Below are 26,751 nucleotides of genomic sequence, written 5' to 3'. Positions count from 1 at the left end.
CCTCTGGCTCGGGCCAGGAGCTGGGAGGGAGTTTCTAAGGCTCCTTCCTTCTCCTGCTAAACACAAATCCTTCCTGCAAAACTTGTTCTGGACAAAAAGGTCACAAATGTTTTCTCTTTCCTGAGCAACAGAGTCATCTTTTTCTCTTGGCAGACTTGGAACAGCCAACATAGCCAAAATCATCAAAGTAATCCTGTTATGGGCCCAGCAGATCTCCATGAGGGGCCTGATCGGGTTTCCTTCCTTGTGGGACATGAGCCCTCCAAGGCAAAGGGTTTCTCACAAGTCCCAGGGCTCTGTCTCTGGTGGTGTGTGTGTGTGGAGGAGTCTCTCTGAGCCCAAATGCGGGCAAATCTCCTTCCTCAGAATTGCACTGAGGACCGCTTGGAAAAGAATTTTGTGAAAAATAATCCTGAAAACCAATATAGTGATTGGTGACAAGGGGTCCGTCACTGTCTTTTACTAGAGAGCTGGCCTTCCGAACTCACAGGTTCTCACAGGGAGCTTTTGCCCAGGCCTCCCACATGCAAAGTGCTGACTTGGGGTGCCCTTCCGCCCCTCCCTTGCCCTAGGAGCAATCAACGGGCCTCCCCCACACCCAGACTCCTGACAGTCATTTCTAAAAATCACAACATATAATAATATCCCAGCAGACATTCTCCACTTCATTTATCTTGCCGATTCTCAAACCAACTTTGGAAAGTGGGTGAGCTCACCCCTATTTTATAGATGAGAAGCTGAGGCTGGGAAATGGGGACAACCTACCCAGTGTCAGAGGCAGATTTTGATGAAGCTCCAAGATCCCTGTTTGCGGTAAAAAAAAAAAAAAAAAAAAAAAAAAAAAAAAAAGAATACACCTGAAAATTATCGCTAAAATCACCATGAGTGAGTTTTAGCTTTCCTGTCATTATAAACCATCCATCTCTGACTTCATTTCTCAAAACACCAGTTCCGGATCATCGTATTTGTAATATTGCATCCCTTCTCTTGAAGGGGGCCCCAAATATGTATCAGCCCCTGTAAAACCTGCTCTAGTCCTGCCAGGGTCTTTCAGGGAGTAGACGGCAGGCTGGTGATGCCAAGTCAGCTGTCTTTCCTTCTATCTCCTCTTTGTCCTTCCTTTCGCCCTCCCTACCACCCACCCAGGTCTTGTTCCTACTCTTCTCGAGGTAATGGGTTGGTATGTTTCACCTGCTTTGTTTACCTGCAAAAGTGTGTGGCAAGTTCATGGGAACTGATTAGCATAGATATTCTTACTTCACATCAGACTTTGAAAATAAGCCTGTAATCTTTGTTGAACAGGGTTAGATTACCTCGTCTTATAAAAGGTAGAAACGACATAGGGATAGATACATGTCAGCTCATTCAAAGGGAACTTAAGCCAATCAGAGATTTCACAGATGGATGGGTTGCCTGAAAAGGCAGTGAGCGCCCCATCACAGGATGTATGCAAAAAGAAGCTGGGAGCCATTAATTGCTGAAGGAGCGATTCCATATTTGGGGCAGCGTGGTGTTTGGGCAGATGTGTAAGATGGGACCCTGAGAGTCCTTTTCTGGGAGGTGCGTGGAAGGGGACCAATGTAGCATTTAGGTGTGTGAGTACAGGAGCAAAGGTCTCTGGATAGGGTTTGGGCAGGAAGAGGCATGGAAGTCGGGATGGCCCTGGCTAGAGGACATTATGTCACCTCAGCATTGCCACATTTGGGGCAAGTGGTTGTCTCCAGGGCTTCTCTCCCCAACCTTCCTCCCAGGTGTTCTCTGCCCCTTGTGAGGCTCTTGCTTTCTGAGAGCTTGTGCCCCTACCACGATGCTCAGGCCCCACTCAGCCCCTGCTCCTGCTGGATGCAGTGTAAGATATCTCTGTGAGGCTGGGCTTCTCCAGGTGGGATCCAGGAAGGCAGAGATCTACTTGTTAAATTAACACAGATGCTGCAGAGGTAAACTGTGATATCAGGTGGGACCTGAAAATCCCACCTTTCATAAACTGTCAGCTCATCTACACACCAGACCAGGTCAGAGCCTACTTCCTCATCTGTATTATGGGAACATTAGTACACATGTTTTGGGGATCGTGTGAGGTTTTAATGAGATCTGTGGTTCTCCAACCTCAGCCTACCGCAGCATCACTTGGGAGAGCTTTCATTGACACACTAATTTCAGGGTCCCCACTCTCGCAGAGTTTCTGATTCAGTGGACTTGGGAAGGGGTCTGAAATTTGGCATTTTAACAAATTCCCAGGCATGTCGATGCTCCTGGGTTGGGGAATGCACTTTGAGAATCACTGAACTATACCAGTAGGTTCTGGATGGTGAATTGGCCAGGGCATCAATCACCAGTCCTTCAGGGCCAGGGATCAGCTCTAACCAATTTCCATTTCTACTAGGTGGCTGCTCTGGGTGGGCAGACGGTAGACGCTTTCAGTACGTGGGGTTGAACTGCGGGTGAATGGAAGCCAAGTAGGCTCCTCCTCAGAGTCCCTTTAGAAATGGTTGTCAGTGGGTTGTGGTTGCCATGACAACAGCTGGCTGCAGCTAGGTGGTTTGGGGAACATAATCACGGGGCTTTTTGCAATATTGGGGAAAGAGGGCAAAGATCCTTGGCCTAGCAACTCGTGGACAAGAGTATGTACAATGTGGCTTCCAAAGCCTCCCCTTTCTGGGTCACCCTTCTATTTGCTCTGCAGCCTGTGCCAGCTCTCCAGGTCCAGCTGTAGGTGAACCCACAAAGGATTTAAACTTAGGTTGCATAACAGAGAGAGGAACAAAGGGAAGGGTGGCTGTGTTGAGGGGGGAGGAGAGGGAATCAGAAAGAGGAAGAAATCTTGGCCTCTGAGAACCACAGGGCAGTTAGCCTTCACACAAGGAACCTGTGAAAGCCTCACCCAAGACCCCAAAGGGTCTGGATACAAGGACCCCCCGGGGAGCTGTCCAAGGCCACACAGCTTGCCGGGGCCTTGGCAGTGTCCAGATTGGGAACCCAATTTGCTGTTGCCAAAGACCACTTTTGTTCCTTCATTTCAGGGCTGCCTTTTTGAAACTGTTGAACTTTGGATGTGGCTAAAGGGGGACCCCCGGGGTGGAGGAAGGGCAGGGAGACTGTGAGAAAGGTCTGGGGAAATGTTTTTAACACCTTGGGGATCCAGGCTGGTCATCATCTGGGCTTCGCTCTCCCTAGCAGCCCCTCCCCTGCCCCCTGCACCACCACCAGCCATCTTTATCTGCTTTCATGTTTGGATGCATCTGAGCCAGACTTTGGACACCCTGTCCCCACCCCCGGTTCTGGTCGAGTTAACCCAATAAGGCAACGGTTCTCGTATTCCTGTGTGGATAAGAATGAAGGTTATTTAAAATTTCAATTTCTGCCTTGCCTCCAGAGATTCTGCTCCAGTGGCTGGGGTAAGGGTGCCCTGGGAATTGGCATTGAACAGGTGAACAAGCCCTGTGATGATTGGGATGTAGGCAGCCCATTGACTGGCCTTTGAGGCATCCAGGGCTGCTGCTTTGCCCTGTTTGTTCTAGGTTTCAGGGAGTTCTAGCACTCCTGCTGCGTCCAGCTATTCCCTGAGAATAGTCTGTTCAGCCCCCACAGCACTGTGTACACACAGCAGAGCCCCAGCTGGCCCCAGCTGGCCAGCTCACCGTGCAGCCAGCTGGACCACACACACCTGGCACATTAAGCCCAGCAGCCAGGCCCTCTGTGCTGTTCCATAAAGACCTGGCTCCTGAGCAGACAGGAGGCCTGAGCTAGAAGGCTGTGGGTAGACTGAGCCCGCTGTCCCTGACATTGGAAGGGAATTATGATGTCTAGAGCCCTTTGGAGAAGAGATTCGGACAGAGAAGCACCCCATCTGTGGAGAAAAGATTGACTTTGGGATGCACCAGCCAGATGGGGTTGCTGCTCCATCTCCCTATCTCAGATTGCTCACCTGTGAAAGTGGGGAGAAGACTGAGTGCTCATCGGAGAGCTTTAGGAAGGTCAGGGTCCTCCTAAGTGAGGTCAGACATGACATTTGGCCCTGCTTAGAGGTCAAGGAGGTGTGTCTTCAGGCTCCTCCCTCCTCTCCTCTGACCAGGAGGCTCATCTGGGCCCTGCCTTCTGCTCATCACAAGCCTCAAGACACCTGAGAGAAGTAGCAGCCACAGGATCACCCACCTCCCCAACTTTGCTGGTAAGGAAACTGATTTCTTATCCAGGAAGGGACATATAGAGGACACCCACATACCTGAGTACCTGTCAAAGCAGAATTTGACCCTTGAACTCCTTTTTTTTTCTAAGATTTTATTTATTGATTCATGAGAGACATACACACAGAGAGAGGCAAAGACACACAGGCAGAGGAAGAAGCAGGCTCTATGCAGGGAGCTGGATGTGGGGCTCGATTCTGGGACTCCAGGATCAAGCCCTGGGCCAAAGACAGGTGCTAAACCGCTGAGCCACCCAGGGATCCCCTGACCCTTGAACTTTTGATGGAGTTTCTATGCTTCTGTGCTTTGGTGACTGCCCTGGCTCTGTAGGTATGAGGTCATCACAGGCATCAGGAAATTGGCAAAACCGCTTCCCCTGCAGGCTTATGGAAACCTCCCAAGGGGAAAGGGCCAGGGCAATGCTTAATTCGACAGGCTTGGAGGCCCAGGGGTGGCACTTCAGACCCACTGTCAGAGAGCTGGTGTGACACTTAGCAGTTTTGAGCAGAGAGGAGGCTTGTGTCTGTTTTCTAGCCATATCCCTCTGCATCTGGTGGGGGTGCCAGCCCACGTTTTCTGACCACCTAGCCCGATCTGGGATCCTCTTCTTACAAGAGGGCAGGCCAGCCCCCTTCAGGCATGCCTGGAGTGAGTTCCTGCTCAAGGCAAGAGCTTGCAGAGCATGACCTTGGAGATTTGTCAGGAGTCTGTGTGCCCGTAAAGGAGGAAGCCTGCATCAGAGGAGTGGAGGAGAGTCAGGCTGCTGGGACAGAGGCCCTGAGAGATTGAGGCTGGAGCCCTCCACAGAAGGGGCTGCCCCGGGCACATGCTCAGGGAACCCGCCCGCACTAGCTTGGGGAAGGGTACCACTCCAAGTGAGGGCTGAACACAGACCTTGGTGCTGAGCCGGTACCCCCGGGGGAGCCAGGCCTGGCACTCCCAGGGATGGAGTGGGGTGGGAAGGGTTTGAACCGACTTGACGAGCTTGCTGATGGGCACCAGGCTCGTAGGATCTTGTCGGGGAACTTAGGACAAATCCCTTCACTCTCTGAGCCTTTGTTTACTCATCCGTCAAGTAGGGATAAAAGTGGATACCTTTGAGAGACTTGCAGTCACGTATATGTAGAATGCTGAGCACAGTGCTTAGGATCTATTTGGTACTCAATAAATGGTAGTTAGTCCCCTCTGTCCTGTAGTAAGTGGCAGCCCATTGCAAGCGCTCAGTCAATATTTAGGTCTATAGAACAAGGGATCATAGTGATCAAAACGTACTGATATGAGATAAGATGAGCTTTGTGGGATGCTACATATTTATCTTTATTTTTTTAATTTTATTTATTTATTCATGAGAGACACACAGAGAGAGGCAGAGACATAGGCAGAGGGAGAAGCAGGCTCCCTGTGGGGAGCCCAATGCAGGACTCAATCCCAGGACGCCGGGATCACGCTCTGAGCCAAAGGCAGATGCTTGACCATTGAGCTACCCAGGTGCCCCAGGATGCTACATGTTTAAAAGCTGCTCCCCAGGACAGATGCTTTGTCTGTTGCAGGTGCAATGAGTTTTCATGTTGTTCACATTCAGGAGAAGCTTATAGGGGGAGGGTGTGGGATTGATTGCTACAGAAGAAAAAGGCCTACCCTGGTGGCCCCCCATCACTCCCTTAGAAGATCACATATTCCTGATGAACCCTTAATGCAGCCACACCTGTACCTACACTTGCACAAACCTTCTTCAGTTTTGTTCAGTGGAGATAGACCCCCTCCCTCTGAAACCCAATAAAGTAGGGCCCTGAATAGGCCACTAAGTCCTTGTCCAACAATGACTACAATCCAGTTCCTAGCTCCCATCTGCCCCAACCTAGTCTCTGTAACTCCAGTCCACCTTTCCTGAATCTTCTGTGGCTCATCCAGCATATGCCTCCTGTTGCCTGCAGGTGGGGGGTGGGAGGCAGTGAAACAGAGGAGGTCCCTAAAACAGACTTGACCTGAAGGGACTCCAGGGCAAAAGGAGACCAGTAATCTGGAGACATGACTTTAAGCAGGAAATACTTGGGGACTTGGGGGGCTTGACAGCGGTGAAGAAGCCATCACTCCTGGAGGGATCAGGGCAGCTTTCCAGAGGTGAGCATGTCAGTAGGACCTGGACATAAAAACATGAAAAAAAAAAAAAAAGACATTCTGGATACCTCAGAGGCATAAAAATGCATAGCATGGACCAGGATTTGTCCAATTTTGCTGGAATATGGAGTTTGTGGAGGAAAGTTATAAAGATCAAGCTAGAAAGACAAGTCAGGGCCAGCTTTTTTATAGCTGGGTGATATTCATGTACAGCTGTAACAAAAAGAAATTATAGTGCCTATTTCCCACAGCTCCACCATAATGTGCCATCAAACTTTTGGTTTGTCATTGTCATAGGGGAAGAAAAGTTATCCTGGCCAGAGTTTGATTTGTGGTTTTTTTTCCGTGTGGGATTGAAAATCTCTTCATGTGGTTAAAAGCTGTATTTCTTTTTTTCTGTGAACCAATGATTCATATCTTTTGTTCATGTATGTTGATTCAGGTTTTTTTTCCTCAATAATTACTGGGGCTCATTATGAGGGAAACTAGTCCTTTGACTTTTTGTTTTTTTTTTTTTAAGATTTTATTTATTTATTCATGAGAGACACAGAGAGAGGCAGAGACACAGGCGGAGGGAGAAGCAAGCTCCATGCAGGGAGCCCAATTCGAGGCTCGATCCCAGAACCCCAGGATCATGACCTGAGCCGAAGGCATGCTCAACCACTGAACCACCCAGGTGCCCTTCTCCCGTGATTTCTTGCAGGACTTTTCCTCTTTCTTCTCTCTTTTTAAAAATCATTTAAATCTTTTATCTATCAGGAATGTCTGTTTGTGTGAAGTACTTGTGTGAAGCGGGAGGTGCGTATCCAACCTACTTTTTTTTTTTCCAGCGGCTTAATGAGAATGTATTTGGGGGAGGATGGGTGTGGGGTCAGGAAGGTAGGGCAGTGAGTACAGAAGAATATGAAGACGTTTCCCTGGCAGTGGGTGTATAAGAAACTGAAGTGACATGCACAGTCAGGAGCTGCTGAGATCATCCAGGTGAGAGGTGAACCCAGAGAGGCCTGAGCTAGGGCAGAGACAGCAGATAAGAAGGGAGAGAGGGTCCTGGAAATAGAACCCATAGGACTCAGTTATTGGTTTGATGGGGAAAAGCAAAACAAAAGATGCCTGTTCCTGCCTGGGTGACCTATTATTAGCAGAGAGAACTCAGTGTTGTCATTTCTGGCCTCACAGGAGAGGGGTACAAGGATTCAGAGTTAAAGACTGAAGACTCCTGGGACACCCTGGGGGCGAAGATGTTCAACAGGATGTTGGGAAGGTGGGAAGGAGTACTAGAGATCTGGGGGAGGAATTCCCCACTGCTCTCTTGAGGGCCAAGTATAGGAGTCACATTCGGTTCCTGGGCTGGACAGGGTGCGCCCCACCCTGAGGGCTATGGCATTCATCTCGTCTGTTGCAGGGACTGGTATCCTGACAAACTGGACCTGGAAGTCTAAAACTGGAGCCACAGGAACAATCCTCTCTTTACCCAGGCGTTACTATTTACAAAATATTGGTTGTTGGTTGGTCCTGTTTTGAAAGATGGAGAATGGTCTCCGAAAGAAGGGAGACGGCCACTGTTCAGAAAGAATTCGCAACAGCCTGTGCAGCTACTGCTACTAATGGCGACGACTTCCACGTCTAGAGCACTTACTACCGCAGGGACTTGCATCCTTTAGGAACGCCGAGTTATGCCGCCTAATCCTCCTGACCCTATAATGCAAGAACCAAAGCCAAGGAGGCAGAGGTGGGGCTCTTACCCGCCACCCAGGCAGCCAGACCTTTCAAGCCCGAGGCGCCCCCCACCCCCACCCCCGCCTCCCGCCTCCCGCCTCTTCAGTCCAGGGCGCGCCCCCTGCCGGTCACTTCCCGCCCCACCCCCCACCCCCGCCCCCTTCCCCAAGCAGGCCCGCGTTCCCGTCCCGGCCCTCCGCGCTCCGGCGGCCCCGACCCGGTAAGGGGGAGAAAGCGCGAACACACGCGGGCGGCAGCCAGCAGCAGCAGGCCAGGCGGCGGGGCGCACAGCCACGGCCCCGCGGAGACCGACGGGGCAGAGCCGCCGGCCCGCGGAGCAGCAGCATCGAGACTCCGGCGGCCCGGAGAGCTCCGGCCAGGCTAGCTCCGGCCAGGCTCCGGGCCCGCCTAAGGGGCGGGGCCGCCGAGGGGGCGGGGTCGAGCCGGGCCGTACCAAGAGCTCGGATTCGCCGGGGGAAGCCTGGCCCCGAGAGCGCGCGCGCGCGGCTCGTTTGGGCGGGGTGGTGCCCGACGGCCACGCCCCCACCCCCGCAGCCGGCGCAGGCGGTGGTAGCGCCTCAGTGGTGCGGGCCTGCGTCCTGTGCAGGTGGCCGCAGTGCTGCCGGGCCGCCCGCGGTGAGTGCGCGCGGCTGCGGTCGCGGGGTTGCGAGGTTGGGGCGCCGGGGCTGGGGGTGCCGGGATCCCGGGCCCGACGGCTTTCGGCCGCTCGGCGCTAGGGCGGGCTTTCGGGCCCGGTCGCTGCGTGTCTCAACTGACGCTCGCACGGGCAGCGCGACCTCCACCCTGGTCCTTCCCGGGGCGGCCTTTCCCCTCGAGCTGACCTCTCGCGGCGGCTTGAGGGTCGTGGTTTCCACGGCCCAGGGCGCCCGACGGACCTTCAGAGGGCTCGGGTTCCAGTCTCCGCGCCGCCGTCCTCAGCACAGCCACTTGTCCTCCGTGAGGCTTAGTTTCCCCGTCTGTACAATGGGCCTGTAGAGGAGGCCAGTTATTGAGGTAACTCAGGTAGGAGACGCTCGGTAAATGCGACTGGGACCCGAATCTGACCCTGCAGCATCAGGTGGGCTCAGTCGAGGCTTCCGGGGAGCCTGCCAGCCCGGTCTCTCCTGAGAATCGTTCTGGGTGCGGGCAAGGGCATCCCTGGGGGGCAGTGCCCTCGTGGGCAGGTGATGTGGTTGGTGGCCGCTGCGACACATACTTGCCGGGCTCTGCCGGGCAGCCAGGACACCTTTAGGTCGTGGCAGCAATTGGGTAAGAGGTCGAGGTCTTCTGGGAAGCGAAGGGGGCTGCAGGGAACTTGACCTCGACTTTTTGCTTGTATTTCTCAAGATCATTGTGTAAGCTGGTGGAACACTACTGAACAGTTTGGGTCCACTTCAGAGAACCCCGCTGCCCCTTTTCTTAGACCCATGAAATACAGCTTTCCCTCTGAGCTGGGCGAACTGGAGAATGGTGCTTGTACTAAGGGAGATGAGGTTGGAGTGGGTAGTTCTGGATTTGAATCTTGGCCCCTTGGTAGGACAGTTAACTTCTTGGAGCCCTTGTTTCCTCCTCAAGGAGTTCAGGGAGAGGTGCAGCCCACTTTGCCACCCACACAGGGTTGAGGTTCTGAGCATCCAAAGGAGGGAGGGTCTTGGAGGGTGACACCCAGAACTCAGTATTGCGTGTAAGCAGAGCAGTCAGCTAACCCTCTGGGGTCCAGTGCCCTAACTGTGCAGTGCTGTAATTCCTTAGGCTCTCTCATTTGGGGAGAAGACCAAGACCTTGATGAACTGCTTCCAAGTTCTGCCTGTAACAATCCCCTTTGAGTGGGGTGGGGTTGGCTTGATCAGGAAAGTATCCCAGAAGTCCCAGTTGGTAGAGCAGTGAACCCAGAAGGGAATGCTTTCTTTCCTTTCTGTTCCCCAATGGTGGTCTTATTTCCTTTTTGAGAGAATGGCAGTTCTTGAGCTTCTCATGATTTTTACTACCAGCTGAGGTGAGAAACTTTTGTTGGGCAGATAACTTAATCATTGTCTCAGTTGTCCAAAAAACCAGGGCTACATTTCAGAGAATGGAAGATTAGCTTCCAGTCGTGTTGTGGTGAAAACTTCCGGGGGGTCCTTAACTCTCCAAAATTCTTCGTGTCTAGCACTTGGAAAAAGAGCAGATAGGTTTGAGATGCAAGGAGCCCCAGGGATGTACTTCAGCACCTGAAAACAGGTGCTGACATGATGAGTAAGGCAGGTGCATACTTCTGGGTGGTACGAGTTTGTAAGCAGCCACAGGATTTGTCGGTTGCCTGATAAACCTGAAATTTTAGGACCTACCAGTGACTCCCTTAACCCCTTGAAAATCAGGATCTGAGTTAGATGAGTCCAGCTGTGCTTAGGAGAGCATTTGGAATCAGAACTGCTTGGCAAATCTAGAACACTTGCTGTGAACCTATGGGATGTTTCAGGTTAATAAGAATTTAGCTCTTAAGCTATAGTTGTAGGACCTTCCATGGTTCCAGAAGCCCAGCTGCCCCTGAAACATCTGCTTCCTTATGTTTTAGGAAGGAGCGAAGCACAGGACCGGCGGGCAGGGAATCTGACTTCTAGTTCAGGCACTAGCACTGTGCGCTTTTTGGCAAACCACCCCAGGCCTGCGGGCCTCAGTTTAGTACTTTGGGATTTAACTTATATGTCAGATTCATTTAAAAATTAAAATCAGGGGATCCCCGGGTGGCGCAGCGGTTTGGCGCCTGCCTTTGGCACAGGGTGCGATCCTGGAGACCCGGGATTGGATCCCACGTCGGGCTCCCGGTGCATGGAGCCTGCTTCTCCCTCTGCCTGTGTCTCTGCCTCTCTCTCTCTCTCTCTCTCTCTCTCTCTCTCTTTCTGTGACTATCATAAAAAAAAAATTAAAATCAGGACAAAATGAATGGAGAGATGGCTCTTTTATAACAATGTGTTTTTTTTCTGTTTAGAGAATTATTAAGTGCTTACTATTTGAAGAAAATAAAACTATTAAGAAATACACAGTGTAGTTAGTGAGCATCTCTCATAGCCTCACTCAGAAAAATCACTGCTAGAGGTAGAATATACGTTCTCCAGATACTTTTCTTCATGAATAAAAACATTTATTCTTTTTTTTACTTAAAACAGAAATGCGCTGCTATTAATTTTACTATAAATGTTACTGTTTTGAGACTTGCCTTTTATTGCTTATCATGATATATCATCCTGTAAAACTACCTCATTTTTTTTACCTCATTTTTTTTAGAACCTCATTCGTCTTAAAAATGACAGTATATTCCAGTAACTGGTATTATTGAAAAAAAAAGTGTGGTTTTTTTTTTTTTGTAGCTTTTTGTGCTATTACGAATTCTGTGGCAGTGAGTAAGTAGCCTTTGTTCTTTATCTTTGTGCAAGTGGGCAAATATTTTTGTGTTAGGAATTCTTAGAAGTGGAGGAGCTGGATCAATGTTTATGAGCTTTTCAATGTATTCATTTAACAGATACTGAGTAGCACATGCCAGGCACTATTTAGGGGTTGCAGTTTTTGGAATGAACTGAGGGCAAATAACAGACATGGTTTGTCAAATGATGATAAGTAATTTGAGGTTTCACTTTTTGTTCTATGTCAGGTTCATTTAAAAATTAAAATCCGCAAAAAAGAGAAATGTAGAAATGACTATGTAAGAATGTATTTTTTTTCTGTTTACAGAAAAACTAAGTGTTCATTATTTAAAAAAAAGACTATTACAGAAATATGTAAAATAGGCAGTAAATGTTTTAGGAAGGAGCCTTCCACTGAGACATCATCTCTACCGAGAAAAATAATGCGAAGGGGTGAGTGTGTATGTTTATAGAAATGGTGTGACTTTCAACGTCAGTACATATTGAACTCCCCTCCAGAAGCATTCCCTTGTTATATTCCCACCAGCAGAGATTTACATTTTTAAATTCAGAATTCTCAGGTCAGTTGTGCAGACGAACAGCTGGAGGTGCTTTTGTTTCAGGAAAATTTATGCCAGACTCTGTGCAAAATTTGTATTATGTGTGCACATGTGTATGTATTTTTTAATACCTCTGATGACCCCAAAAGGCTAGTGTTTTCATACCGGATTCATAGCTGGGGAGGCCATCTCAGAGATGCACTCATGTGCTCAAGTCTAAGGGTCAAGCTGAGGCCTCACGCAGGACTACCTGCTTCCAGATCCCCTCTCATTTTGTGTGCTGTGTTGTCTTATTTTCTGACTGGAGAGTATTTTTTTTTAATTTTTATTTATTTATGATAGAGAGAGAGAGAGGCAGAGACACAGGCAGAGGGAGAAGCAGGCTCCATGCACCAGGAGCCCGACGTGGGATCTGATCCCGGGTCTCCAGGATCGCGCCCTGGGCCAAAGGCAGGCGCTAAACCGCTGCGCCACCCAGGGATCCCCGAGAGGATTTTCTTTTTATTTTGGTGGAAGGAAAATCACCTACTACAAATAATTACTTGGTAATATGATTATTCCTCCTCGCTTCCAATACCAAAGCACCAATAAGTATGTCTGTCTGTTTTAATTAAACAAATTTTGGTGGGAGGCAGCTAAGTGGCTCAATTGGTTAAGTGTCTGACTCTTGATCTCAGCTCAGGTCTTGATCTCAGTATCATGGGGTTGGGCTCTATGCTGGGTGTGGATCCTACTTAAAAAAATTACTTTTGGGGACCCCTGGGTGGCTCAGTGGTTTAGCGCCTGCCCCTTTGGCCCAGGGCGTGATCCTGGAGACCCAGGATCGAGTCCCGCATCGGGCTCCCTGCACGGAACCTGCTTCTCCCTCTGCCTGTGTCTCTGCCTCTCTCTCTCTGTGTCTCTCATGAATAAATAAATAAAATCTTAAAAAAAAAAGTAATAGTGTAAGAAACATAAATGAGTATCTTTTTTTTTTTTTTTTAGATTTTATTTATTTATTTGAGAGAAAGAGAGCACAAGCAGGGGGAGAGGGAGAAGCAGACTCCCCACTAAGCAAGGAACCTGATGCAAGACTCAATCCCAGGACCGTGGGATCATAACCTGAGCTGAAGGCAGACACTTAACTAACTGAACCACCCAGGCACCCCTAAAATGAGTACCTTATATAGAGATAGGTAATGCCAGTTCTCTATTATTATTATTATTATTATTATTATTATTATTATTATTATTTTATTATATAGGCTACAGAACAAAGCTGCTTTTTCTATGCAGTTCTGTTGTCTGGCTTTTGATAAGAATTTAGACTCATCTGGCAGGTGGGGAGAAGCTCCTGGGTCAGAAGAAGCAGGTTACCAGCTTATATAGGCATTGGCCCACACCAGGTCTCATATCTTCAGCCATGAAGTAGGGAAAAGAATCCCTGCCTCACCTGCCTCCTGGAACGTTCAAAAGGTGTTTATTTTTCAGTTGATTCTCCCCATTTTTGGCAGTGTCTCCATCCCTGTGGAATGACACTTAAACACATATTTGGCCCTTTGCGAGGGGACCCTAAATGTAGAACCTAAGCTTCTATGTTTAGGGCCTGGTGCAGGCACTTGAGAATTCTGATGTGCAGGGAACAAACATAAAGTAACCAACTATGGCAGAGTGTGTGGAGTCGGTTTCTGAGATAATGCCTGTGAAGTGTTCATCCTTGGTGCTGAGCTCGGTGTGTGTGAGGGAGCTCTCAGGTAGACCTGCCTTTATATGGGGGTCACACAAGGCTCTCCAGAAGAGGTGACATTTGATTAGGGTCTTGGAGGATAGGGAGGAATTCACTGAGCCCACTAAGGCACACCTCCCCCAGGGGTCCATAGGGTGTAGGGTGTTGGTTGCATGAGGCTAGGCAGCAGTTGGGGCTTCTCTGAAGGGGTCTCATGAACCATGCTAAGTGATGGGAAGGTATTTTATTTTACTTTACTTACTATTTTATTTTATATTTTATTTTATGTAGAGAGGACATGAGTTGGAGGAGGAGAGGGAGAGAGAATCTTAAGCAGTCTCCCCACTCAGTGTGGAACCCAACGCAGGGCTCCATCTCACCACCCTGAGATCACGATCTGAGCCAAAATCAAGAGTCAGACACTTCACTAACTGAGCCACCCAGGCGCCCTGATGGGAAGGCTTTTAAATAGGTTGTAATCTGACTAACACAGAGCAGCATATTCCTGTATTGGGTTTTTAGGATACTGTCCGTATCCTCCTTTCTGGGCAAATTCATCGTTTCGGAATTTTACTCTGCTTAAATCTGTATCCTGTTTCAGCGTTCTGCATCCTCGAGGGATTTCTTCTTCCCCCACCCCCCTCCCCAGGTGAGGTGTTTATGTATCAGTTGTGTACCAGTCGAGGTGTGTGTGTAGGTGGCGGACTCAGTTGTCCCATGGCTTTTAGAAGGCTGGTGGTTCCTGTTGGTTGGGTCCACTGGAGCCAAATTCATCAGCCTGTCATACCTGATGCTGGTAGATGTGGCAGCTTGGTTAAAACTGGAGTATGTCATGAACAAAGCATCTGGGGACCTAGTCCTCCTTCTGGGTGTCTTGTGGAGAAAGCTGCTGAAGTGGGGTCTTGTTTCACTTATAAAAAGGTGACTTTGGTAGTGGCGGGGAATCTCTTTTAGTTGGGGTGCTGGAGGGGGAGGCATTTTGATCTTTGCACAGCATCTAGACACAGCTGAGAGAATCAGACATGGGCCTACCAGGAACTAATCAGTTTCAAGGCTAAACTGGAAGATAATGATGGGCCAGACAGTGGTGTCATCAGCCACGAACGGTTTCTCAGAGAATTGGATTCTTTACAAGATCCTATGGTAGGAGAATAAGACGGAGAAAGTTGGCTTTCATATAGCCAGCCGGTTGTACTCCCAGAGAAAGGTGGACTCTGTGGAGGGTGCCCTCTGACGTGGGACTTACGTAATTCGCTTTGGGTGAAATTTATGAATTATGTTTAGTCATTTTCTTTTATCTCCCCTCGTTTTATCTCCAGTGCCTTTTCCTTTGCCCCCGCCCCCGGCCCTTCACGTTTGCCAAGCTCAGCCTTCCACATGACCTGTTCCTTTGGGGCTCACATAACAGCACTGTGACCTTGTGATACTTCGATCCTCGCAAGCACACATCATCGTTGCACTGGTTAGGCTGGGTCTGTACAAAGGTTTGAGGGCTGGGTAGGAACACATGAACTTGTGCTCACCTCTAAACCCACAGGTGTTGACTCTAACTGTAGGTCACCTGGGGTTCGGTTTTCAACACTGCAAACAGGGATGGTGGTTCTTGAATACACGGGAGACCGTATCAACCAATTGTGCCCAGCTTCCTCTAGGGGTGGGGTTTGGATTGGGACACATTCCAGGCATCAACAAGTTTTTCCATCAGGGATTTGTGGTCCAGTGAAGGAGAGCGTTTGTTGGTTTCGGTTAAGGGTTTCAGAACCTTTGTAATTGTTTAAGAAACCAAACAGTGTCACGTGTACAGGTCGGGTACATCCTTTATGTAATGAGATTTGCAAACTCTAAAAGGTTGCCCAGCATGGCAACAAGGATGAAAAAGCCCATCCCACCTGAACTCCTCCCCCCACCCCACCCCACCTGTAAGGTCTCTCCCTGTTCATGACTTAAGCGGCTTCCTGGTCCCTGAAGCTCTAAAGACCAGTTGGCCTCTGCCGCCTTCTTATTCTGGGTTTCCACCACCATGCAGTCTGGTCTGCTTTTAGCTTTGACTCTCTCTCTGTCTCTCTCTCTCTCTCCCTCCCTCCTCCTCCCCCTGCTGTGGTCTTATTGCAGCCCCTTCATTTCCTGCCTGCACTGGTCCCTAATTGCCACCCCCAGTCCGGAATTCCTTACCACTCTTCCCCACTGCTTCTCAAGATCTGTCCACGCAAGATTGATCTCCAAGCCCTGCTGGTATCACCCTTCCTTTGCTCAAAGATACCTAGTGGCTGTCACTGTCCTATTGTTTGCAGTTTTTCCCTTCCTCCTCCATCTACCCTTCACCAAGGGTATGGAAGTGGCTCGTAATAGGAGGAGCCTAATCCTCCCTCTCCCTAATGGCAGTATGGTTGGAACAGAATGTGAATTCAGTGGGAACAGGGAACCTCTGCATCGTTGCCACAGGAGTAAGCCAGTGTGTGGTACCATGCCAGGTATAAGGTAGGCATGTTCCAAGTTCCTCCTGCAGGTACTAGTTTATTCAATGACTCAGTAATCATATTATAATTGAAAGAGAGAAGGAACTTGGGTTGTGTGCCCCCCCCCATAGTATTCTAAGTCTCTCTAGATATTTCTAGATCACTACCTGGATGCCCAAAACATGAATCCATGTGTTTATTTTTTAAATTCTACTGAAATAAATAAGAGAGTTCTAGTGTAACTTTTGGGTGTCATATGTCAGGTCTTGTGCTGGGTATTTTACGTCTCATGCAATCATCATAACACCGTGAGGACGGTCAGTGAGGGGCCTACAGCTGATTGATAACGTGCCTAGGGTCCCGTCATGTGGAGGCAGCATATCTGGGGTTGGAACCAAGGTCTGCCTGCCTACCAGACCCATGTTCTTTCATGGTTCAACTGGGTTTTAAGGTAGTTGAATTTCAAGGCCAACATTCTCCTCAGCCAAACCTCAAGCCAAGGAAACAGCTTAGAAAGCGGAGAGCCTAGTAATTGAGAGGACCCTGGGAGGCAGGTAATCATATGGAAAGACAGTCAAGAGAAGCTGTTGGATTAACCACAAAACTCAGCTCACAGCTTCCTAGAAGGCAAGCCAAAGAAGGATGGGTTTGAACAACAAGCATTATTGGGGACAGCCCCGGTGGTGCAGCGGTTTGGCGCTGCCTGCAGCCCGGGGTGTGATCCTGAGGACCTGGGATCGAGTCCCATGTTGGGCTCCCTGCGTGGAGCCTGCTTCTCCCTCTGCCTGTGTCTCTGCCTCTCTCTGTGTGTCTCTATGAATAAATAAATAAAATCTTAAAAAAAAAAAAAAACAAGCACTATTAGAAAAAGGAAGTCGGTCAGTTTAGCATGAGAAGCACTTTTCTCTGGGCCTTCATCTGGCCCGTTGAATAAGGCAGTAGGTAGCAGCTTCCACACCCAACAGGTGTTTGTAGACCACCTGTGAGTACCAGGCCCTTGTAGAGGTGCTGGGACTGCGCTTGTGTGTGAACCAACAGGATGATGGTGGCTCAGGCCCCAGGCAGACAGAATGTTCCATAGAACAGAGGAGCATGGCCCCCAGGGAGCCCTTTCTGGGACCCACTTGGGTAAGGGCAGAAAGCTTGGGTCTCCATTATAATACTGCAAGGGCAGACCTTTGGGGGATGGGAGCACGAGAAGACCCAGTGTGGTGCATTCTGGCAGCAGGGGGAAGCAGGAGAATCTGGGAGAGGGAGTGGGGAGAGTCCCTCTGCCAGAGGTGGGAGGCAGGCAGGCCAAAGTGGGGATCCCGAGGTTCTTAGCACATCCCACATGCAGCGTCTTGCCATTTTGCTGTGAAAGTTAAAAGGCCTGGGTTGGCTTCTTGCCCCTTAGTTAGTGACCATAGCAGAGCCAAGAGGTGTCAGAAGGCAGCACTGATTCCGTTCTAGTGCTCCCAGGGAAGGGCCAGCAGGCTGTGCCTTTGGGTGGGGAGGGAGGACTCTGGCCCACGACATGCTGTTGATTCAGCCGTTCAGCAGCTGTCTACTGTGTACCATGTTACACCAGGCCTCTTGGCACTAGGTGTGCAGAGATGTGAAGCAGTTCCAGCCTGACACCAACCTCTTCCTTGCCTCCAGGTGTGGTTTAATTTGAGCAATGCTGTCACCTGATGGTACGGCTGGGATGTTAACTGCAAAATGCATCCCAGGTCATTCAGTGAAGCAACTTCTGCTGCATAACTTTGCCCTGTTCCCAAAAGGTTTTGGAGGGCAAAGAAGTGAAGGAGAGAGTGGCTCTGATGCCAGCTGGTCTGGGTTTGAATCCTGACTCTACTGCTGTCCGTTCCCTGCCTTTGGACAAGGTACTATAACCTCTGTGGTAATTACAGCTGCTGTACCCCAGAGGGTCGTTGCAAGGATGAAATAAAATGGCAGAATGTATTACACGTGCTTAGTACGTGTTAGTTATCACAGTGTTTAGAAATAAATAGATGAGGCAAATAGTGATGGTGCTGGGGGCCTATGGTTAAGGATAATGTGTGGCTGCTTGAGGTGCTGGGAGTTTGTCCCGATGTCCAAGGAAAGAGGGGAAGACAAATCAGGAATGCGGAGTGACTGATGACATGTATGAGGTTTTCTTTGGGGGTAACGGAAATGTTCATGAATTAAATAGTAGTGACGATTGCACAATGGGTGAGTATATTGAGAGCCACTGAGTTGTACACTCTATAAAGTGATGAGTTTTAGTGCTCACTTTGGCAGCACGTGTACTAGAATGATGAATTTTGTGGTACGTGAATTAGATCTCCATTTTTAAAAATCCAGTTAATAGGCCACACGTCTTTGGGGTGCCTGGCTGGCTCAGTCCGTTGAGCATCCAACTCTTGGTTTTAGCTCAAGTCGTGATCTCAAGGTCCTGGGATCAAGCCCTGCATTAGACTCCACACGATGTGGGGAGTCTGCTCAGGATTCTCTCCCTCTGCCCTCCCCTCCCCCACTTGTACCCTCCGCTCTCTGTCTCTCTGGCTCTCAAATAGATAAATCTTTCAAAAAAAAAAAAATAGGCCATGAGTCTTTGAGCAGCTGGACTCCCACTGGTTCTACCACTGGCTGCCTGTCCCCTCAGGCGGGTTGTGCATACCTGTGTCAGACAGGTTCACAGTTCACTGTGTGTTTTTGAGCTTCCCCACATTCCTTAGCCTTCTTGAGAGGGGTAATATGTGTCACTTCCTGCCTTAAGCATTTAAGAGCTGGGGCTGATCCCCCTTGTTGTCTTCACATCACAGCAACCTAGAATTTCTACATTGTGGTCGTAGAGTCCCAAGGAAAAAGGTGCTTGCACCGCTGAGTCCCCGTATGGGAGCCAAGAGCTGAGTATCACCTGGCCTTCACCAGAAATTGTGTAACTTTAGGCAGTAAGCTCCTCGGGTTGTGTGTGGGTATCAGAGGAAGACACCTTTTCCCAGTGCAGTGGCCTGGAAAATTGTGCTCCTTGCCCCTCCTCCAGGTATGCTGGGTGATATGGTGTGGTCTTTACTAGCAGGAAGTCACAGCAGGTGCAGTGGAAGCAGCAGCTTTCACGACCCATTTTGGGACAGCTTGCTGTGGCCAAGTATGCAGCAGCTGTCCTGGCAACATCTTTCAGAAGGAGGATTAAACTGTCAGCCTTGGGAGCATCGTGCATGACCTGGAATCCCAGGTGACAGCACAGTTGTAACATCAGGCCAACACCAGAGGATTTTGTTTTCCTCCTCTAAGAGAATTTGGTTGGGGCAATAAGAAACTGTTATTAGTTAATGGTTTAGTACTGGTGGACAGTCTTGTCAATGGTCTGATCATTATGGGTGCTTTTATAGACACCACAGGATGGTCCTCTGTCACCATGAGGTTTTACTCACTTGCTCATGTTGTTGTGAGTTTTTAATAACCCTGCTCCCCAAATCTTGTGATTTAAAAGCATGGCCTCAGTCCATAGACACAGATCATGGAAATTACCTCAGTTTACATTTGATCTTAGGGCAGTCTGGCCAGACATCGGTCCACATCTCCATCACAGTCTGCCATCAGAACCCTGGCTTTCTGTCAGCTTGTAGGGAGAATGTTAGGTTGTGAAGCTGCTTGGTGAACAAAAAGAAGGCCCAACTGTCTGAGACCTGCTCTGTATGTGGAGCTATTGCCCAGAGCAGCCTTCTATGGCTACTTGGTCCTCACTGCCCTAGCAAACTCAGATTTTGCTGAATGGCACAGCCTACTGCTGGCCAAACCTAGGGTGACCCAGCATGGGAACTAACTGGGACCATGGTGAGCCAGGAGTTGGGCCACCCCCAGGATTGTGACCTGAGATGAAAGCAGAAACTTAAGCAGCTGAGCCACCCAGACGACCCTAAGCCATCACTCTTGACCCTCAGTTGTTCATCCGGTGAGAGGAGTAGATATGGAAGGAACGAACTTGCCCACAAGGCAGGTGCTCCTTCCTCCTGTCACCGAGCACTCATAGGAAGGAGCCTGGGCAGACTTTATGAAGGAAGTGGCACATGAGTTCATCCTTGAAGACACAGCTTTGGTGGCTACAGACAGAAAAGGGAAGAACATTCTTAGGAGGAAGAACAACGAAGCAGAAAAGCAGCAGCATGTAAGATGTGTCTAGGGAAGCTGACGGGAAGGCCTCGTGGTAAGGATGCCGCTGGCTTATTGTTTCAAACTTTTTATTTTTAGCCAATTTTTGACTTACAGAGAAGTTGCCAAAATGGTACAAAACGAGTTTCCTTTGATTTTTCACCTGGCTTCCCTTCGTGTAAAATTATAATACAATATAATACCAAGAATAGAAAATTAATATTGGTATGGTATTATTAACCAAGGGCAGGCAAACCTTTTTTTTTTTTTTTTAAGATTTTTGAAAATCTATTTGACAGAGAGAGAGTGAGCAAGACAGAGAGAAAAGGAGCAGGGGGAGGGGCAGAAGCAGGTGCTCCACTGAGCAGGGAGCCTGGATGTGGGGAGGCTTGATCCCAGAACTCTGGGATCATAACCTGAGCCAAAGGCAGATGCTCAACTGATTCAGCCACCCAGGTGCCCCCAGGCAAACTTTTTTTTTTTTTCAGGCAAACTTTTTTTGTAAAGAACCAGAAAGTAAATCTTGGGTTGTAAGATCTGTCTCAACTCCCTGACTGGTGTTTTAGGAAGAAAGCAGTCGTAGGTCATCTGTAAATGAATGAGAGTGCTGTAGTCTAATAAAACTATTTTCAAAAATAGTGGCCTGGGTCAATGCTTGACCATAATAATTTGCCAACCCCTGAACTAAACAACATCCCTTATTAGAAATTTACTAGTTGTTTTTTCTCTAATATCTTACTTCTGTCCTAGGGTCCTGTCCAAGATCCTGCCTTGGACTTAATTGTCCTGCTCCTTAGTCTCTTCCCATCTGTAACAGTCCCTTCGCCTGTCCCAACCTCGTTATCTTATAGAATGTACCCCAGTTGGGGTTTGACTGATGTTTTCTTGTGTCTGGAGGGAGGTTATACATCTGTGACAACAAAACCACCAAAATGGTGCTGTGGCCTTCTGAGTACACTGACTCAAGGGGTTCATTACTAGTGACATCACCTTGATCTCTTGGTTGGGTTGGTGTCTGCAGGGTTTCTCCTGTGCAAAATTACTGTTTTTACCCCCCTTTGTAGTTAATGAGTATATTGGGAGAGAGAACTTTGAGACTGCAAATCCTGTTTCTTCTGGGACTTTTGTCTGCTAATTTTAGCACATCCACTGGTAAGTCTCACCTGCAGTAATTCTTACTGCACAACTGTCTAATGGTAATTCCCTATTTCCTTCTCTCCTCCTACATTTATTTGATGGAATTCTGCTGGGAGAAAGAGCTGTGCTTGTTCTCCTATTTCTTTATTTGGTTATTTATATCAGTATAGAGTTGCATATATTTATTTATTCTACTGTTCAAAAGCCAGTACTCCACTCATGGTGAACAGTCCAAAGTGGAAAAATTAAGAAAACAAACCCATTTATAATAGCATGAAAAAGAACAAAATACTTGGGAATAAATTTAAACTAGGAAGTGGAAGACTTTTCCACTAGAAACTACAAAACGCTGCTGGAAGAAAATAGAAAAGACTTAAATAAATGGAAAGATATTTTGTGTTCATGGACTGGAAGTCTTAATATCTTTAAAATGGCATCACCACCACCACCTCCCCCCTGAAGCAGAATACAGATTCAGTACGATCTCTGTCAAACTCCCAGTGACTTTTCATGCAGAAATGGAGAAGCTGGTCCTAAAATTCCTGTGGAATTGCGAGGAACTTCAAAGAGCCAAGCAGTCTTGAGAATGAAGAACAAAATGGAAAGACTCATACTTCCTAATTTCAAAACCTACCAGGAAGCTACAGTAATTAAGGCACTGTGGTACTATTATAAGGCTAGATCTGGAGGCCAATGGAATAGAATTGAAATCCAAAATTTAATTCATATATATATGGCTAAGTGATTTTTGACAAGAGTACCAAGGCCATTCAATAAAGGAAATTGGTATTTTCACCAAACGGTGCTGAGACAACTGGATATCCACATGCAACAAGAGTGAAGCTAGACTCCTTATCTTACTTTACATCCTATACAAAAATCAAGGTGAATCAAAGACCTAAACAAATGGCAGAGATAAAACTATAAAACTGTTAGGAGAAAACAGAGGTGAATCTTAATGACCTTGGATTTGGCAGTAGTTTCTCAGATAGGACATAAGTAACAAAAAGACAAAACAGATGAGTTGGACTGTTTTTGAACTGAATGTTTGTGTGCCCCTAATACTCCTATGTTGAAATCTTAACTCCTAATGTGATGGTATTAAGTGGGGCTTTGGGGAGGTAATTAGGTTATGAGGGTGGAACTCTCTTGAATGGGATTAGTGGCACAGTTGATTAAGCAGTCAACTGTTGGTTTCGGCTGAGATCATGATTTCAGGGTCCTGGGATTGAGCCCATATGGGGCTCCCTACTCAGTGGGAGTACGCTCAGTGTGCTTGAGGATTCTTTCTTTCCCTCCCGCCTCCCCCTGCTTATGTGCACACACTCTCTAAAAATAAATAGATAATTTTTTTTTAATGACAAGAGGGCTTACTTCCTCTTTCTGCTTTCTGTCATTATGAATATGAGAAAGAAGCTATCTATAAGCCAGGCAGCAGACTTTCACCAGACACTGGATCTACTGATGCCTTGACCTGGACACCTCAGCCTCTAAAACTGTGAGAAATAAATGCTTTTTGTTTAAGCTACCCAGTCAAGGATATTTGTTATAGCAGCCTGAGCTGAGACATGAACTTCATAAAAATTAAAAACTTTGATGCAAGGACCCTATCAAGAAAGTGAAAAGGCAACTTACATAATAGGAAGAAGTAGTTGCAAATTAAATATCTGATAAACGTCACATATCTAGCATATGTAAAGAACACTCATAACTCAACAACAGCAAAACAACCCAACTGAAAAATGAACAAAGGACCTGAATAGATATTTTTCCGAAGAAGATACACAAATAGCCACAAGCACATGAAAAGATTCTTAACATCGTTAGTCATTAAGGCAAATCTAAAGCACAATGAGATACTACTTCACACCCACTAGTGTGTCTATTTAAAACAAAAACTAAACCAGAAAATAACTGATGCTGGTGGGAACATGGAGAAATTGGAACCCTTGAATATTGCTGATGGGAATGTAAAGTGGTGTATTCACTGGGTAAAACAGTGTGGCAATTCCTCCGTGCATTAAGCATAGCATGTCCATGTGACCCAGCAGTTCCACCTCCAGTTATATGCCGAGAGAATTGAGAACAGGCCCTCAAACCATTGCTTGTATGTGAATGTAGCAGCACTATTTGTGATAGCCAAAAAGTGAAAACAACCCAAATTCCATCACCTAATGAATGGATAAGTGTGATAGATCCTTACCTTGGAATAGTATTCAGCCCTAAACAAGAATGAATGGCTGACACCTACAACATGGTGAACCTTGAACACATGAAAGAAGCCAGTCACAATGGACCTGCTGATAATATGATTCTATTCATGTGAAATGTTTGTAGTAAGCAAATTCACAGACAGTAGATTAGAGGTTGCCGGGGGGCTGGGCAATGGGGATTGATTGCTTCCTGGGTACTGTGTTTCCTTTGGGGTGATAACAGTCTTCTATAACTAGATGGTGGTGATGGTCATACAACATTTTGAATGTACTTAATTCCACTGTACTGTGTACACTTGAAGATGGCAAATTTTATACTGTGTGTATTTTGCCACAATAGAAAATAAAGAACCTTAGAGATGAATGACACCCCACCCCTCCCACCCCCACCAATCCAAGAACATTATTTATTTGGGCACTTAAATTGTTCTAGCTTCAGCCATCAGGACTTTGGGATGTCTACTGGTTCAGTGTTTCCTTGAGCTTTTCCTTAATTTACAATGCTGTGCAATGTTCCAAACTCATCTTTTGTTTTCCATGCACTGGCCCTTGAACCAGCTAGTTCTTTCAGAAGCCCTGCTTCCTTTTATTGGAAAATGGTCTTTAGAAACCAAGATGTGGGTGCTCGGTGGCAGTGCTGATTTTCACCGTGATCTGCCCAGAAAAGAGGAATGGAAGAGACGGTAACTCACCATCCTTTCTTTGCATGTCTGCCATGTGCCCTGTGCATTTTCCCTCATGTTATTCTCTGTAGCCTTGTTGGAGGCTTCCATGGTGGTAGTAGTATTCCACTTGAAATAGGAAAGTGGCCAAGGGAAGTTGAGATTTGCCCAAAGTCCTAGAACTATAAGTGGCAGAGCAATTTTGAACTGGCTTTTTTTTTTTTTTTTTTTAATCCTAAAGCTGTGAGCCCACTTTCCCTTTAGGCCCTTCTGGATGCTTCCCTCCCCCACCCCCACCTCTCTATCACTTGCCATATTTTGTGCCTGCCTTTGTCAAGAAGCCCCCCACCCAACCACTTTGGCTTATACCAGCCTCACCCAACCATGAATTGTACCATTCATTCTGGCAAGGAAGTAACAGAACATTCCTGACTTAGTTTGTCTTTGTTCATTCAGCTGGCATGGTGCTGGGCACAGAGCATACTTGATGGATGTGGAAGAGCCACTCTTTAGTATGAGTGGAGTGTTTCACCTCAAGGAAGTTTTACCTTTGTTGTCTTCAGTGTCCTCAACCAGCAGTGTTTCTGTGATACTTTGCAGAACGTTTCCACAAGCGTCATTTATGCAAAAGCCAACAAGGATGTCTTGGCCTTATTCCCCTCAGAGAGGGGAAATGATTTACTCAGATGGTAGGAAAGCCAACACCCAAATTTGATTCTTTGAACTCCTGCCAAGTCCCACACCCTTTTCATTATGTCCCTCTGCCCGTTTTGCTACTCATACTTTTTCTTTCTTTTTTTTTTAATTAATTGTTTATTTATTTATGATAGCCACAGAGAGAGAGAGAGAGAGAGAGAGAGAGAGGCAGAGACATAGATGGAGAAGCAGGCTCCATGCACCGGGAGCCCGATGTGGGATTCGATCCCGGGCCTCCAGGATCGCGCCCCGGGCCAAAGGCAGGCGCTAAACCGCTGCGCCACCCAGGGATCCCACTTTTTCATAATCTAGTGGACTAGAGAGAAATCAGAGAAGAGGCTGGAGCTGTTTTGCTCCCCCTCAATGTTACAATCCCTTCTCTGTGAAACCACCTCTGGCTAGAAAAGTCGTGATTTTAGTAGAAGCTCAAATACTACTTTTGGAAAGGAACCATGGTTTCCTTTGCTCTGACTGAACTATAGGAATCCCGGAGTTAGTAGATGATGATGAGGCAGAAAGAGTTATTCTCTTTCTTTAAGGGATCCTGGAATGAGGGGCTTTTGAAATGTGGACTTAATACTACATTGCGGAGGAATACGTAAAAGGTAGGTAGGGTTTTGTTTTGTCTTCCTCCTAAAGTAAGTGCAGGCTGTTCTCCACACCAGAAAACAAGTGAAGTGGGATAAAGGTGCCATCGTTTTCCATTCTGGCTGGTGGAAGTTTGCAAAGACTGAGCTAACCTTGCCTACTGATGATAAAAGAACTGGGCTGGAGGGGCACTGGACTTGGCAGGAGTGCAGAGTCCTAGCCTGTGAGGCCATACAGTCCCGCCGTGTAAGATCACTCCTGCCTTGAGTGTAGGTTGCTGAGCTCCCGACCTCCACACTGTGTATCTGATCCCTTCTGGGGTACTGAGCCCATGCCAGGGACCTGGAGGGCTGTCTCGGTCCCCACGCTTTTTTCTGAAATAGCCCTAAGAGCAGCTGATATATTATAACCTCAAAGAAACCGTGAAGCTCAGAGTGCCTTAATTTTAACCAGTTTTCAAAAAATGGTTTAATACACACTTTGTTGAATAAAAAAAAAAAAAAAAAAAGAAGGTTCTGCTATTGCAGAACCTTCTAGAGTGACTGCAGACACTCCGGGCTCTCCTGTGCCTGCCCTTAACCAGGCATTGTCTTCTGCCCCCCATCTAGTAGCCTCTGGGGCCTTTGTCCTCTCTCTGCCCTCTGCCTCTTTAGTTAGAGAGACTTGTACTGTATCAGCTATCAAGTGACTAGGCCTACGCATAAATTCAGGCTTTCCTGTTGGACATCAAGGTGAGCTGGTCAAGATGATTGAAAGACGTTGCACGGGAACTCGCCCTGCTCCTATTGGCCCCATGGACAACGGTTGAGGGCGGGGAGCTGGTCCCTCCAGTTCCAGCCCAGCTGGAGGCAAATCTCTGGGCAAGCCCTCTGATAGGTAAAAGGCAGAATTGGACACATTCTGGGAGTTCTCGACCTCAGAACCCAAACCTTACTCTCCCCTCAGTAAAAGTTGGGTTTCTCCAGAGCTTTTGGGTTTCTCAAGATCATATTCTCTGAACTGTTAAGGAAATCGAAGAGCTTCTGGAAGTCACCTCGACTGGCTTCCGGAGAGGCAGAGTTGAAGTATTCTCCCATCAATCTAAATTCTCATAGTTAGAGCACATCCTAGTACACTAGGCACAAAACAGAACAGTAGTTCTCGTCTTTGTTATGTAGGATTCACCCTGCACACATCTTTGTCTTCCATACTTCTGCCAACAGCCCCTGTGAGGCAGG

The 26,751-nt window shown here is 47.7% G+C and overlaps 1 protein-coding gene across 6 annotated transcripts in view; it reads left to right on the top strand.

Annotated features, from left to right (window-relative positions):
- The first annotated feature begins 4,055 nt into the window (after nt 1-4,055).
- LOC129519243 (NADPH--cytochrome P450 reductase) overlaps nt 4,056-26,751 on the top strand; it is a 67,292-nt gene continuing 44,596 nt past the window's right edge. The window contains exon 1 of one of the 6 annotated variants that reach the window (XM_055339607.1): nt 4,056-4,168. The gene's annotated coding sequence lies outside the window, so the exon portion shown is untranslated. Of the gene's footprint in view, nt 4,169-8,216; nt 8,239-8,525; nt 8,655-8,728; nt 9,042-21,366; nt 21,391-26,751 lie in introns of those variants that run through there. The other 5 variants (XM_055339613.1, XM_055339608.1, XM_055339611.1 and 2 more) reach the window with 5 other exon arrangements.

This window comes from Nyctereutes procyonoides, unplaced genomic scaffold (assembly GCF_905146905.1).
Source record: "Nyctereutes procyonoides isolate TBG_1078 unplaced genomic scaffold, NYPRO_anot_genome, whole genome shotgun sequence".
Taxonomy (NCBI): Eukaryota; Metazoa; Chordata; class Mammalia; order Carnivora; family Canidae; genus Nyctereutes; species Nyctereutes procyonoides.
This window is presented reverse-complemented; position numbering and strand designations above follow the sequence as displayed.